Below are 16,602 nucleotides of genomic sequence, written 5' to 3'. Positions count from 1 at the left end.
GCTGAACCCAGCTCAGTAAGGGGATCTGAGCACCCCACCTGATCCGAGCCCCCCACCTGTCTCTCCACCAAGATCAGACCTCCACAGGAACCCATATGCCCCCGAGCTTCTCGAGGACCCTGCCCATTCACATTTATTCTCTATGTCTTCCCGATTAGAGTTGAGGTCTTGACTTGTGTCTCCCCCTGGCTGCCTGTGGACTTAGCACCCAGAGGTCTTACAACTATGGGTACCCCTAAGAGGGGGTGGGGGCACCTGGCAGGGAGCCTGCCTGCTCCCGCTCACGGGCGCCTAGCCATTGTCTCTGATTGTATGGTATTAGTTGTAAATTACAGCCTTTGGGAGGCCGCATGTAAAAATAAAATAAAATAAGTGTCAAAAGACAGAGAAAATATTGATTCTTCGGGGAGAAGAAAGGACGGTTTGGTTAAATTAAAATTTGGAGAGGAAATAGAGTATAAGAAGATGGTCCCTAAGATCTAAGTACAGCCTGGGGCATGGTAGAGGTATTCTGGGGAGACCATCATTCAATACTCACGTGAGCCATGAGATCCTGATCTATCTAGGCCAGAGTGAGGAGAATGCAGATAAGGTGAGGGCTTGCCTTGTGGAGGGTCAGCACTTTGGAAACTCACCAGCAGAAGTAGGTATTAGTCTCAAGCAGAAAGGTGCCACTGGGTTCTGGCAGGCCGGCGGGTTGTGGGAGCTCTCCGTGGTGCTGACGGTCGTTGCCCAATTGGGACACCCATCTGGTTTCTTCCCCTCCACCCCTACCTCACAGCCAGAGAGACTCTACCCCTTCTTCTCTGCCTGGGTCTGTGTTCCCGAGTGAGGGTCCCATCATAACCAGTGTCCCTTGTCCAGGGACACTCTGCAATCATTCCTCTTCGGGTTCTTCATCCTCTTTTTTTTTTTCTTTATGGAAAATTTATTGCAATACTCCAACAGCATGTCACTTTTTCTTTGCTCAGATGCCAAAGAGCTGGGCATTGGCCAGCGCCATGCAAAGACTGGCAAAAGCCTGAAGTTCTTCTCTTCTTCTGTGATGACTCTGGCTTTCTCCTTTTTGTAGACATTCCGGATGGGCATCACAGGTCCTGTTAGCTGGGTGGCCAATTTAAGTTCTTCAGCAGAACTATCTCCCTTCTTTGGAGCAGAAGGCTTCCTGGGGAAAAGTATGAGCTTGGAGGGGGTGCTGCACATTGGCCTATAGTGATTCCGTAGATTTATTTCACCTCCTTGGGTCCACAGAGATGCCGATGGTGCAAGCCACTTTCTTATGGATACCAGCCACCCTGAGTTCTTCCAGGCTGAAGCCCCTGCCAGCTCGAACTGTGGTACCTTACTGTGGGGCACCTCATTATGGGCCTGATGGGACCGGAGCAAGGAGCAATGCGGTGTGCTTTCGCCTGCCGGGTCTTGGGTCTGCGGATCTTGCATGCCGGCTGGTTGAACCAAGTGTCCACTTGCTGCTGCCAATCCTTGTGGAAGTGGGGCTTCAGGATCATGCCATTCTGGCTGGGCACCATGGCTGCCTCAGGAGAACAGCCGAGCGGAAAGGCCTTCATCCTCTTAATATCTTCTCCTGCAGAAAGATGGGGATCCTGCCCAGACAGTGTCAATAAGGCACAAAGGATGAAGAGACAAACTGATAGATTGAAGCTTTGATGGCAGGGCAGATAGAGGATGTCCTTTGGTGGTGGCATTTCCCATTAGGAAATAATGTCCTCAGACATGCAGTGCCTTAAGGTCAAAGCTAGGTAGTAAGCAACCATGTACCTGGACCTATGCTTGAGAGCATGAGGGCATCACTTCCAATGGGCTTGTAGAGTCACTAAATGGGTTGTTTTGGTAACAGACAGAGCGGCAGAAAGCATCCCTAGTATCACATACAGCCTGTGCTCCCTTGGAGGGACCAGGCAAATTTGAGGTTACACCTGTCTTTCCAGTGTGGTGGTTCTCAACCTCCCTGATGTTGTAACAATTTAAGTCCCTCGTGTTTTGGTGACTTCCAACTATAACATTATTTTCATTGCTACTTCGTAACTGTAACTTTGCTACTGTTATGAATGGTAATGTAAATATTCCTGTAGATAGAGGTTTGCTAAAGAGGTCATGACCCTCATGTTGAGAATCACTGTTCTTGAGGTTCCAGAGACTCAAATCAGGAGACTCATGTTTCTTCTATGAGAAAAACGCACTAGAAGGACATCCTACCTCGAGCTAGAAACTCAGGGTCCCTCACTCAGCCGCCACAGTCATGGGGAAAGCAGGGGCCCCAGACTAACCGTATCTCCCTTCTGATTTTGAAGGTGATCACAACAGAGGTATCTGAAAGAGCTTCCCATGATTGACAGATGAACTGGACACTGCAATGACTGTGTAGCTGGACAGGGCCTGAGCTGGTTCTTGTCAGAGAAGAAGTAAGGTCCCTAGAGGCAAGGCCGTCTTATGACAAGGTCCAAGAGACCTGCCTGAACATCACCCTCCTTCTAACCTGCATTCTTTGCCTCGCTCATCTAACGGCTCTCATCCCATAGTCCACTGCTCAGTCCTGATTTACCTTAAACCTTGGCACGATGAGCCCCTGAAGTAGGTTGGTTGGATGGGCCTTGGTGTAGCCCAGACTTCGACACCTGCTCACCCATCAGCAAGCAGGTTCAGGAGTGCTGTGACCTGGTCTCCTTGCCTGGGAGCACCTCCTCTGCTGAAGGTACCTATACGGGTGAGAGAAGCACCCTCTGGTCCCAGGAGTTCCTGTTTCCTTCCTGCTCAGTTGCTCTGTGATTGGTCCTCCTTGACTCTCCACGAAGCGTTTACACTTGGCTGCGGTTTTATCCTGACCTCCTCTCAGCACCTGTGTTTTCTTGACCCTGCACTTCATGCCCACCTTCCCTGAATATCCATTCGAGAGGACAATTTGGGAACCCAGGAACCTCTTAGGGTGGGTGGCTCCTCAAGGGCCCCATAGGCACTGAGCAAGAAAGCCCCTCCAGATGTATGGATACTCTCTGACAGATCATGTGTCACTAGTATTCTTGAGTTGTCTGTGGTCTGACCCCCAGGGTGACGGGTGACCTTTATCTTTGTCCTCTTTCCTCAGTTTCCCTCAGCTCAGCCTGTGCCTCACAACCCACTCTTGCTCTGAGCCCTCTGCAGCCCAGGGCCCATGCTGCTGGCCTTCACCCGAAGCTCTGTCATCATGGGCTCCATCTGTTTGCACTAGCTGAAGTAAAGTCCTTTTCTTTATGTCTCCTCTGAGTAGAGGGGCCAGGATGCACTCCCACGGGCTATGAGAGGGGGTGAGAATTTAAGACCTGAAGCCTAGGGACCTCTCTTCTATTCATGCTCCATTATGTTGGGTGACAGACACAGTCTGGCCCTACCCTAATAGACTGCTCATATCTACAGTCACTCTATCATCTAGGTCTTGGCCAACCTAGCAGATTCTTGAGATACATCACCTACTTTATCCAGTATGCACTTTGTACCCCTTGGGCTCAGTTTTTAGAACCCATATTTTGCTCTTGTGGTCCCCACTGACCTCCCTCAAAGATTCCATGTACCCACAAACCTGTCCATATTGCCAAAAGAAGGCCAGAGCCCAGAGAGGCCCAAAAGTCTACCACTTCTTTGTAACCCAGAGCAGATGTATTGCTGTGCAGATAAAGAGCAGAGGCCCACAGGAGTGAAATGTAAGCAGTTGCCTTGGTGGGAGATGGGCTGCACCATCCTAGAGAGAGACAGGAATCTCCTGCTTCTTTTGAGGAAAACCTCCTACTTAGATTACTTGCCTGGTTCCATTCCCTCTCCAGTCTCTCTCTCTCTCTTTTTCATGGTCTCTCTTTGTAGCCCTGGCTGTCCTGGAACAGGCTGACCACAGACTCACAGAGATCCACTAGTCTGTTTCCGGAGTGCTGGGATTAAAGGCGTGTGCCATCACTCCCGCCCCCAGACTCTTTTCTTTTCCAGGGCAAACAAGATCTCAATAGTCTGTTTTGGGGAGTACCAGTCTCCCCTAATCCCTCAGTCTCCTCCCTCCCTGCCCTCCCCACTTACCTCCTTCCTCTGCTTTTCTTCTCCCTCTTCCTACCATCTCCACATGGCAAAATCATTTCTGGCTCCCACTGGGCTTCAGCCTCCTGTGTGACCTCAGAAGAGTCACCTCACCTCTCTGAGTCTCCATTTCCTCAGGAAATGGGATAATAACAGTTGTGGTCTTAAGCTAGGCAGTTGTGGTGCACACCTTTAATCCCAGCACTCGGGAGGCAGAGGCAGGTGGGTCTTTGTGAGTTCGAGGTCAGCCTGGGCTACCAAGCGAGATCCAGGAAAGGCACAAAGCTACACAGAGAAACCCTGTCTCGAAAAACCAAAAAAAAAAACAAAACAAAACAAAACAAAACAAAACAAAACAAAAAAACAACCAAACAACAACAACAACAAAACAGTTGTGGTCTTACATAGTGTCCTGAGTAGGCTCACTTGGAAGGGACCTAGTTCAGAGCGGGTCCTGTGACCACAATTATATCAAAATGGCTGTCCTCCTCTAAATCCTCCTCCTCAATCCCCACCCGTGAGGATCTTTTCCTTGTCAATTGTTATTATTGTTATTATTATTTTGCAAAAGCTCCTAGATCTTACTGCTACTTCCGTTCTGAGTTCCTATCCCTAAGTACTTGTGTCTGCCTGTAGGAGCATGCCCCTCACCAGAATAGACCAGAAACGCATACCCCCACGTGATGTGCACACACAAATACGCACACACAAATGGTAAACAAAATATAATTCATTTGTAAAGGAGACTCCAGTCGTGCCATCCATCTTAAGCTAAAATTCAATACTTCTTGGCGCGGCCTGCTGCTTCTTGATGAATGGAGAGGACAAAGGCCCTGTCTCATGCTTGCTGCTGAGCCTCCCTCTCTAGAGCAAGGGAATGCCAGCCACAAAGTCCAGTGGGGATGGAAGGAGCAGAGTCCTTGCTATTGTAGGATGTCAACATCCGTTCTAGCCTCAGAGGCCCAACCGGACATGCTCTGGCTTCACCCTCATATCTGCAGCCTCCTTTAGATACACATCATCCCTCTCTGGTGCTGCATACTTTTCTGGACACTTCGGAGTTATTGAAGCCTGGCCAAGGGTGGGCGGAGGTACCTTGGACTACCAAGATGCCTGTTCCCACTTCTATCCATTTCTCTAATCCGAGCTTCTTCTTTCTCACCCCTCCTCTTCTCTAGCAACGTTTCCCCATCCCTGCCCAAAGTCAATACCTTACAGCCTGGGTCACTTTCCAAAGACCCTTGACCTTTGTATAGGCTATTGCCCGACCCTAAGTCACCATTCCTTCCCTTCTTAGCTTAGAGAACGCCACAGGGTTAAGGTGCAGCTTAAATTCTCCTTTCTGGAAAGCGATCTTGACCCTCCCGAGCACAGCCAAGTTCAAGAAGTCAGGATGGCTTGAGTTTTGAGGTGAGGCTGGTAAAGGAGGCCAGAGAAAGTGTGTCACTCCTCCACTAATGGGGGATACATAATACGCAATGGTGGGACGAGAAAGGGATTCAGGGGAGGTGCCCAGGTGGGGCTATGCACTAATAAGCCAGGCCCTTTCCTCCATCTCTGCCTAGGGGAGGAGTCCCGGGCGCCCAGTGTCACGGCACGGGGGTAGGGGGTAGGGGGTAGCGCTTGCACCCTGTCCAGCTTCGCTAAGTGAACATTCCTCCGCTCGGGGGAGTTTTATGGCTCGCCGTGCTTCCTCGGCAATGGCCTGTGCTGTTTACGAACCTCTCCCCGGCTTGGAAATAGACTGTCTTTCCTGAACGATTTTCTCTTTTCCCATTTACTAAACATTGATTTCCCCCCTCCTGCGCCTCTAATAGAGCAGAAACCAATACGTCTTTGTTTGCTTTGCTCGCGCGCTCCGTGCACAGGCGGCGGGGGGCACGGGCTGCTGCGGCAGGGCCGGGCGGCTGCTCCGCGCATGTGCGTCGGTCCAGGTGGTGCTGCCCTCCGCAGCGGCAAGCTCCAGATTGCTGCCCACTGTCCTCAGGGGGCCAAAGTCTGGGACACCGGAATTGTGGGGCACACATCCTTAGGTTAACAGGGCCTTAGGACCGGGAGCCTCCAGTCGTCTGGGGTTGCTGTGGGTGCCGGTAGCAGGTATACTAGGAGGCAACCATACCAGTAATCTCTGAATTCTTCAGTTCTGCCTGCGATGCCATTAAGTGAGGCCTTGCTTCCTCCAGCGCTGCCTTTGAAGTCCACGTGTTTAGGATGAAGAGTGCATGAGCGCCTAGGATGCGTTTAGCAGAGGCCAGGTTGGGCCCAAACGTGCATCATTTCCTTCCTTGAGGCAGTTAGTAAATTGTCACACTACCTGCTCCAAATTGGGAGTCCCCCATACCCCCACCCCACCCCTGGAGGGCTAGGCATGGAGGAGGGCTAGCATCTCCAGTAAGCTATGTTTCTGCTCCAAGAACTCCAGCCACAGGCCTCTTACACCTCTTACAAAGAGGTGCATATGATTCTCTGGCTGGGCACCTACTGAAGTCCTTAGTTGGGGAGGGGAATAGTCCTGGCAGGTGCCAGAGAAGTCTGGGATTGCCAGGAATGGGCAGGATTGGTCATTGCCTCGAGTTGAGCCTGAGTCTGTTCCTCCGAAACAGGATGGCTTTAGGGATTCAATGTGGGCTTGCCCATGCTCAGCAAAAGTTCCTTTCCAAGCTGGACATGGTAGCTTACTCCTCCAAATCCAGTACTCAGGAAGCTGAGGCAGGAGGATTGCTTGAGGCTTGAGGCCAGCCTGGGCTACAGTATGAGGTTCTGTCTCAAAGCAAACAAATAAAAGCAACCAACCAAACAACAATAAAATGTCTTTCCATTCTGTTCCTCCCTGTCTCTCTGTAGTGGTACAGCCAAGCAAGGTGAGCCTGACTTAAGTCACCTGTGACCATAACCATTCCCTATTCCTATTCCTCAGCTGGCCACTGGTATGTCCTGGATCATCTTCCCAACAGTAAGGAGGCCACACAGATGAACTCCTATTAGATGAGAAGTCATTCATTCTCTGGCCCTCAGAGTGTGTCTTGGTAAAATGCTGATATTATTGCTGACGGATGCTGGGGCTGCCCATCCCTACCCTCAGGATTACCCATACTCACCAATATCCACTGAACAGCCCCAGAAAGGTTACCACAATCCTGCATTCAAATTCTACTCTGCCTTTCTTAGTAATAAGTTTTGAGCACATCTTATCTCTTTCTGGGGCTAGTGGATAGTTCCTATTTTATAAGAGTGTGCAGGGATCAAATGGCATGTGGCAACTCAGCATCGACCACCCAGTAAAGCCTCCTGTAACACAAAGTTTAAATGGTCTTTGAATTAAAAAAAAAAACAAAAAACAAAAAACAAAAAACTCAGAGCCAGAAATTGGGGTAAATGCTGAACCATCAGAGAGACAAAGGAACAAGCCACATCTCACCTCTAGGACTCCTCAGCCTGAACAGCTTCAGTTCCTGTCTCCTCACACCTTATACACCTTTCTCCACCCAGCCATCACTTCCTTCCTAGTGCTGGGACTAAAGGCGTGTGTGCTTCCCAAATACTGGGATTAAAGGTGTGTGCTACCACAGCCTGACTCTGTTTCTCTCCTAGACAGAATCAGTCTCACATAATCCAGGGTGGCTTTCAACTCACAGAGATCCAGATGGATTTCTGCCTCCCAAGTGCTAGGATTAAAGATGTGTGTGTGCCACCACTGCCCGGCCTCTATGTTTAATCTAGTAACTTGTTCTGTTCTCTGATCTTCAGGCAAATTTTATTAGGGTACACAATATATCACCAGAGCCTCCATTAATAGAAAGGATAAAATTAGGCAAATGAAATACAGAAGAGTCCTCTGCAGAGTTGTGCCTCATGGCAGAGGAAAACCAGAGGCCCAAGGGAAGACTGAGGCACAGAGGGTTTGGGCAAACTAAGGTAATTAAAAAAAAATCAAAGTAGCAGACTGGATACAGATTGTCCAGAGGAGAGACCTGAGAACAACGCGTGGGTTGGAGACAGAAGAAAAGGCTACTGTCCTATCACGGTAAGTCTCAGAGGACCAAGGCCCCCAGAAAAGCAGGGTCAGGTGGCAGGCGGATGGATACGGCTGTGTCCCCCATGCCTCTCTTCAAGAGAGCAAAAGCTGTCCTCACTGCACCCTGCACCCAGCGGAGCCCCTTAGCGGACCTCTTAGGAGCTCCAGGTCATCCCTAGGACTGAATGCCGGGTGTCCAGTGTATGTCTGGGGGACAGACTAGGATCAAGTTCCTTCATGGTACCAGGGGGCAGGTATGTGGTGACTAGTAAGGACTACGAGCTGCTGGTGGCCGGTCCCAGCCATCAAAAGGGAGTTGTCTATAGCTACAGGCACAGGGAGCCTCACCCGAGAGAGGTCTGGACCAATTAGGAAGGGAAGAGAGGTAGCAATAATTAAAAATTAAAAGCCAACACGACAGCAGTTTAAAAATGGAAAGAATGGGTAAAAACAATTAGCAGAGATGAGGCAATAGGGCAAGTGCGATACAAATGGAGCCAATCACAGAGCACTAATGACATCGGGAAACCTAATTTTTACACTGTCAGGCTTGTGTGATTGAAGTACCAGGCCTACTTCTCTGAAACAAGCTGCGTGCTTGTCTGAGGGTGGTAGGACTCTGTCTCCTCCATGCAACTCACAGAAACCTGAGCTGAGAAGAAGCCGCGAGGCAGAGGGTGGTGGCTGGTGGCAGGGGCTTGGAGGCAGAGAGATCCAGTGATGGTGCTAGGGGTCCGAGAAGATAGGCTGGGAAACTGAGCAAGGGCCAAAGTGGGGAAGGCATACCTCCCTCAGTGTCCCTCTCCACGATAGTGGTGGGGTGTCACAGCCGCACGGTCATACGCACTTGGTTGCCGCGGAGACCAGGCGACCCTCACGGCAGAGGGAGGCTGAGTCAGTTTGAGTAATGGCGGAGGACGCTGCCACTGATGGGGAAAAATACATCTTCATAACAGGGTGAACCTTTTGGAAAATGGAATAAGTAAAATAATTGAGAGAAAGAAAATTGAGTTTTTATTGCTTTTTAAGTGTTTAAGTGGAGGCTTCATTTAGGGAAATTATTGTTGCTGTTATTTTTAGCCACTCGGTGGGGTGGGGAGGGGTTGCTTTAGGGTGGGGCTCCTGTTTTCTGACCCTCCTCCTGGTAGCCATAGGGTACCCCCACTTCATAGAAGGGGGAAGGAGAGCCTCAGCGGAGAGTCTGCAGCAGTTGCAGGCTCTGCGGATGCCTGTGTCTTCTGGATCCTCCGCGTCAGGTTGACTCCATGCTCCTGCTGGCCAGTCCCCTTACGTGGTCCCACTCCAGCCCACTTCTGAGCCTTTGGCCCTCACCTTGACAACTCTTGCTAACTTATAGAAAGATCTTTGCTGCCTGTCTGGGCTGAGCCCCATCTCATCTTGAACTGCCACATGTCCCGGAACCACTTGACTTTCCCCTTCTAATTTCCTGTCTCCTCCTACCTGGTCCGGTGTCTCCTTCCCTTGCCTTGCACACAAGTCAGAGAGGAGCTTGGCAACACTTCCTGATGGACTTGCTTCCTTCACTGGGTGGCAGGGGAATGGCAGATGGTCCTCAGTCCAAATACCTGACTAAGTCTAAGGGGCTGACTGAGCTCCGCAGCACCTCCTGCCAACCTGGGGTCTACAGCCTCCCCTGTGCTTGGCTCCCTACTCTCTCTATAGCTTGGCCTTGGCCTCCCTGCACCCCAGAAATGGCTCAGGCGAGGGCTCCCAGAGACCATGCTTGGGAGATACCACACGCTGGATCAGGTTCACCCCTCCAGACTCCAAAGTCCCTCGTGCAGCATTGGGCACCACTCAGCCATTTATGGACCCCTCTTTTATTCCCTTCCCTGAGGTTAGCTCCACCAGCCCCCCAGGACCAAACATATTTCTTCCCCAGCTCCATATGGAGCCATGCTAATGGACCTCTGAAGCCTTCATGGTCCCTGCCCATGCCTCCTTTTCCCCAAGCCCCTTGCTCAGTTTAACTCGATCCCTTCCCTCCGCAGGCCTCTCACGGCTTTCCCCTGGTCTAGGCATTCCAGTTCCCTGCTCGCTCGCAGCTTCTTCCTCAGCAACCTCAGGTTTCTGCCAGGCCGTGGGCTCTTGCCTTTCCTCTGTCTGTGCTCAGCCTGACCAAGCCTGGGGTTCACGTTCACACCTTAAACCCTGACTCAAGTTACTTCAGTCAAAAGTGAAACAAGTAACTGAAAAAAAATTCAGATCTATGAATTTCAGGCAAGGTTGGATATAGGTGCTCAAACCTACTCACTCTACCTTTTACTCTTCTTAAAGATTTGTGTGTGTGTGTGTGTGTGTGTGTGTGTGTACTCACACACGCATTGTATGAAGGCCACAGATGCCTGTGGGAACCATGGGCTTCTTCTGATTGCCCTGCAGCTGGAGTTACATAAAGTTGTGAGCTGCCCAATGTAGGTCCTGTGTGTTTCTTTGTTTTTGTTTGAGATACGTTTTTCTGTGTAGTCCAAGCTATCCTCAAACTTGTGAACCTCCTGCCCCAGCCTCTCTAAGGCTGAGATTATAGACATATCCCCCTACTTCCAGCTAGTCTCTTTGTTAATACATTTACTAGAGTATGAACTTCCTGGCTGCCCTCACCTGTGGCCTCACTCCCATACATGGGTCTTCATGCACACACTGTTTTCTCCAGCCTCTGATCTCTGTCTCCATTCTTCCCACAAGCTACTTCACCTGGATGTTCCTGAACACATGGAAACCAGCAGGCATATGACCCAGCAGCTTGGGGTCTGTCCTCAGGCCTGCCACCCTTCCCATTAATCCATCACATTCCCAGCCTTGTGGCTCCTACAGACAGTGGGTTTTAACACTCTGGACTGGGCAGGGGCTCCTTCCCAGCCTTCCCCTACAAAAAAGCACTCCGGGCTTACTAGTGTCCTTGGGGCCAGTCCAACAGCCCGGCCCCTCCGCTATGCTGACTAATCCACCAACCACATGCCCTGATCTTGGCCTCTCTCTGGCACAGGCAAGGTGTATCTCTGCAGGGTGTTCTCATCAGCCCCGTACTTTGGCTCTGCTGTCCCCAATACCTGAGTGGCCTCTTTCTCCAAACTCCTCTAGCTAATTCCCTTATTCCCCAAGGTTTATCTTAGAGATCACCAGCTGGAGTGGTGAAGTAGTCCATGGGCCCTCCACCTGGCATGGCTCCCTGCCCTCTGCCTGCTGTGGAAGACTTGTCTGTGTGAGATCTTTTTCTCCAGTGGCTCGTGGCCCTTTCAAGGTCAGCCAGTGCATGACGCCTCATACATGTCATCTGACTGTGCACAGCTCTGAGCCTAATGTTCAGTGCATGGCCTTGCAGTGAGTGATGACTTTGCAGCAATGGGACCAGCAAGTCCTCTCATGTGCATCATGGGGCATGACTAATCAAAAAGACCCCCGAGGACCTCCCCTCCCCCACAGAGCCAACAGGGCTGTCTCTTACGTGCTCATAGAGCCAATAGTGAGCCATTCTAGAAGGAAGCTGCATCCTGTGTCTGCATCTCACCCTGCCTCACACAATAGGAGGGGCCTCAGCAAGCTCAGAAGATGGAGCCCCTCCTCCCGCTGGCTACATCCTGTCCTTCCCGTTCCATCCCCGCCCGGTCCCACCTTGGTCCCTTGGTCACAGTGCCTTTCCTCTCTGGAGTGCTTCTGTAGGGTGGCATCTTGGTCAACCACCCTTTTCCACCCCCCACCCCCTGAGGGCTCCCCTGCTTCGGCCTCGGTCCCTCACACAAGTCTCCACAGTACACAAAGTACAGCTGCTTTCCTCCGAGCACCTAAGTTGACTCAATCTGCTGTGTCATTACCCATGTGTGCATTGCCCACACAGCCCGTTAGCAGAGGTGGGGAAGGCCGTGGGCAGAAAGCAGCTGGGGTATCTTAGTATCTAGGTGAGTCCTTATCTGTTCAACACTGGAGTGCAGCAGAACTGGTGGGTTACTCAGAGGGGGCAGAAGTTTGCACGCGCGCGCGCGCACACACACACACACACACACACACACACACACACACTCGTGTTTCCACATGGATGGTACTTGCCGTATCCCACAGTTAGCCATGCATGCACAGGCACGCACACGTACGCTGTCTCCCACAGTGTCCCACCCACATCCATACCTGCTGATGTGCCTCCAGCTGCAGCTGGCAGCTATTATTAGCCATCACCGTCCTAGGTTGGGCATTAGAGGCCTCTATAATCCAATCTCAACAGACCACTCCAGCCACACTCTCCTTGAGGGACTCCTTGACACAGGGGACATGGGACAGCTTAAGGATGGGGCTGGAGGTGTGGGGCCAGGAGCTGGGCAGCTGAAGAACTGACAGGAGACAGGAGGTTCTCCACTTCTGCCCGTCAGTCTGTCTGTATGGCTGGGGGAAAATACATTGGCTGTTTTGGGGGGACCCCAGAGTTCCCTCTTTAGCATCTTCTCTCTGAACCCGAGAAGGTATAAGTAACAAAAGGCTTCCCACTCAAATGACATCACCCCTTTTCTGTCACCCTGAATTAGATGGTACCTGGATTCTGGCCCACCCTGAGCAGATCACAGGCACCAGAGAACAGAACACGTCTGGGGAAGGCAGAACTCAGAGGAAAGTGACCCTTTCCTGAGTGACTACTGCTCACTGGAGCTCCATCTTGTCCTTGGCTCTTCCCATAACACTTCCAACTGTCCTGACCTGCTCTCCCACCCACCATGGTCCCCTCCTTAGAGATAAGGATATTCCTGCTCCTCACAGAGGCCTGAAGGTTCTTCTCCAGTGTTCTCTGGTTGTTGCTGCAGGTTAGGGGTGCATCTGAAGCCATCTTTCTGGAGAGGGGAACTCACTGTCCTTCTTGGTTACCACTAACTGATTCATCTTGCGGTTGTAATACTCTGTGGTCTTGCCTCCTATGGACCATCCTATGCCAGCCAGCTGCCAAGGTACTGCCTGCTCTGTGGTAGTGGCACACCCAAGATTAGGAAAGTAAGACTTTGGGAGTTGTAAAAGACTTGTTGGAAATAGCGGAGGCAGGAATTGACCTTGAGGCAAGTCACCAACTGGGCTGGACTGACAGACACCCCACTCCACACAGATTAAGAAAAAAAAGTGCATGGTGGCTTCTAGCACAGTCACACATAGAATCCTTTGGGTGTGGGATGCATGGTATTCAAAGCATGCTGTTGTCAGGGCTCAGAAAAGAACGAGATCCCCAAATATGGCACCTTGGAGGTCATTCTGACCTTCTAGGGCATACTTTCTTCTGCTCCCATCTCTCTCCTCCAGAAAGGGTCATAAGCCAATTTCCTGTTTTCCCAATGCTAGTCATAAAGCTTGGGAGCCTATTCTGATCAATTCCCCTTTCCCTTAAAGACAGGTGCCGTGCCTCTGAATTGGAAGGGGTGAGAGGAAAGTATGCCTCACACCGACACAGAAATGTAGCACCAAGTCTGTCCAGTTTATTATGCTGAAACCACACCCCTTCCTCTCTATTAGTATTTCTCCACAGCTATGCATAAAAAATAAACATACAAACAAATAAAAAATTAGCATAGAAATTCTCTTTTTCCTAGTCTTTTAGCCCTTCCCAAGACTCCCATGGCATATAATTCTGGTTAAAGCAAGTCCTGCTTTCTCTTGTTAATCCATCCTTTGTTAGAGGGACATGGGCCACAACCCTGCAATAGGCAAAGAAATCATAGGACGTTTTCTCTCCATGCTATTCTTTCTGGAACTGCGTGACAAGGCTCCTGCCAGATTTCCTGAAGATTGCGTGCTGTGGGGTGAGATTCAAGCCTTTCTAGGGTAGGCAGCTCACATTTGCAGTGGGTAAGTGTGCCCCCGCCCTTGCCTCTCTTATCTCCATAAAAAAACAGCCCCAGGCCCTCTCTTTGTCGGGTGTCATTAGCTGCTCTTCCCTAGCTAGGCCAGATTAGATTGGGGTTTGTTAAGGAAGTGGCCCAGGGGTCTTTGTCAGCTGGTGCTGTATGACTGACCTTGGAGGGGTGAGTGTAGTGGCTGCTGGCCACTGTCCCTCAACTCTCCTTACTCCCTGAGAGGTGGGGGGGGGGGAGAAGGACCAAAGAAAAAAGGAGGAGGGAATGGGGGGTGAGGAGAGAGAAAGGAGAAGGGTACGGGGAAAGAAGACAGGAGGGAGGGGAGCAGAGGGGGAGGGGGAGGGCAAGGGAGGAGGGGAAGAGAGAGGAGGGAGGACACACTGCCTGACCTGCAGGGGCTGGCGGGAGGGGGAGCCTGGGCCGCAGGGGAGTCAACCGTGGCTGCAGGAGACAGATAAGGTTGAGGAGAAAGACTCCTAGTCACACAGCAGCTGATGGGAGCGTGGGGATTAGGGGCTCCAAGGGCTTGTCTTGTGAGTGGAAACCCAGGAAGAGGAAGGCTGGAGGGAAGAAGAGAAAGCCCCTATTTAAGGGGACCCTTCTGCCCTTGAGATGAATAAGAAAGCCCCCTCCCCACCCCACTGGCCCCATCCTTTCAGCCCAGCAGACCAGAAGCAGGGACTCTCTAAGCAGGCCCGGGTGGCTGAACCCAGGCAGAGGAGTAGGGCAGTGTGGCAGATTCCCTGAATGCAGGGATATCTCCCAACCAAAGACAAGCTGCAACTGTGGCCATCCTGACCCCTGGCAGAGGTGGCAACCCATGCTAGTCACTGGAGCTGTCCCCGCCCCAGTGGGGCTTAGCTCCCCTTGTATGTTTGTGTCCTGTGTAGCTATCCCGAGGCGCCTCATCATACTTCTCTGATTCCTCCTCAGCCTGGTGCCTATGGCTCTTTCTTGCAGTATGTGAAGATGGGCCCCAACCAGCTGGGCTGGGTGCTGGGTGAAGGAGAACCCAGTGTTGCCTCATGGCATTCTTAGGATTAGATTTTGAAGACTCATACTTCCTCACTCTCCAAGATAGGAAGTCCTTGGACCCTGAGCTCTGTGGCTCCCAGAGACTGCCTTTTTCAGGGGACGGTGTCCAGGAAACCTTCTCGACCAGTGTTAACATAATTCTGTGTGGATGTGGTAGCACCCTGGCCTCGCTCACTAAGCCTGCCCAATGCCATCATGGCTGGCATTATGCTAAGATATTAGAAGCTGGGGATCCTGAGACTTAGAGGGTGGAGTCTCTCCTTTAGGTCCCTCAGAACTGAGCAAGGCGTCCAAGTGCTGTAGTGTATTCCTTGAGGGAGTCCAGCCAATGAGTTGAGAATCAGAAAGGATTACCTGCACCAGCTCCAAAGTGTGGAGATAGGACCTGTTGGCTGAGAGTCTGGCTCCTGACAGCAGCTGATGGAGATAAATGGCCCTTGTCCCAGGCCGGGGTCAGGGCTGGGTAAGGCAGTATCAGGCCTGATGGATGAGTCAGGGCTGGGCCAGGAAGAAAAGGAGACCTCTGTAGTAGATCTGCTCCGACAGGAGGGAACCCACTGCCCCACAGCTTTAGGGTGAGATCTAAGCGATTGCAAAAGCCTGGCCACTCACCCACTCATCCATTCTCATGTCTGCCCTACTGTCCTTTCTGCCTGCTATGTACGTTCTCCATTGGAAAGGCCAGGCCACCATGTCCCCTTGCTCTGTTACCTCCCCGTTCCTCCCACCACACTGGCCTCCTGGCTGTTTCTCTAAGACGCTTCTGGACCTTTGCCTTTGCCATCTCTAACCAATCCTAGAACCCTCCTCTGCAATGTCCCCTAGGGTTAGCTTTTGACATCCAGGTCTCAGCGTGTGCAGGAGTGGCCTTCATTCTCCTCATCCATCCAGGTCTTGTTTGTTTCCTTTCAGAACCTGAAAACACTTTTTTTTTTTTTTAGTTCGTCAGTTTATTAATTGTCTCCACCAGGAATTGAGGAGGCCCCAAGAGAAGCCCCTCATCAAGCCCTCCCTAAAATGTGAGGTCCTACCTACCTTCCCCATTAGGTCCCCAGGGCATTCAAGTCTGGCTCAACTCATGGACCAGGAGTGAGAGGGTTGTTGTTCATCTCTGAGGGACTCTACAGAGGCTTATGGCTTTGGGGTCCAGGCTGTAGGAGGGGCTGTCTATATCATCAGGACTATAAGGCTACTGTACATCCAGAAAGTAGGTTCTTGGAACCCTGCCTGGGCTAGACCCTGTGACCAGAGTCTAGAAGGGATGTTGACATAAAGTCAGGGAATCTCTGCCCCCAACTTGATGGTGACAAATGAGAGGAGTCTGGATCTTTAATAAATGATGGGAAGGCTGGTGCAGCCTGATTGATGCAGGGCTTTGTAAGGTACGTGGGGAAGGGGGACATGACAAGATGCTGTGAGGATCCATAAACCCTTCAGAACAGTGGCCTTGATGGAGGGGTAGTCCTGAAGGCATATGATGGTATAAGTCTAGGGCCCAGTTCAGTCTCAGCCATGGAGGGACCACATCAGAGCCCTCAGCATCACCTTGGTGCTGATCCTGGTAGGGACCGGCAGGATGCAGTGGAGAAACTTCACCCACTACTCATGACTCCTATTCCCATCTACCCTGCCATCTTCTCTCTCCTTCCACCC

At 51.3% G+C, this 16,602-nt stretch overlaps 1 pseudogene; it reads right to left on the bottom strand.

Moving 5' to 3' along the window:
* Positions 1-952: 952 nt before the first annotated feature.
* LOC118587655 lies at positions 953-1,530 on the bottom strand (annotated as a pseudogene).
* Between the last annotated feature and the right edge of the window lie 15,072 nt (positions 1,531-16,602).

Source organism: Onychomys torridus, chromosome 7 (assembly GCF_903995425.1).
Source record: "Onychomys torridus chromosome 7, mOncTor1.1, whole genome shotgun sequence".
Taxonomy (NCBI): domain Eukaryota; kingdom Metazoa; phylum Chordata; class Mammalia; order Rodentia; family Cricetidae; genus Onychomys; species Onychomys torridus.
This window is presented reverse-complemented; position numbering and strand designations above follow the sequence as displayed.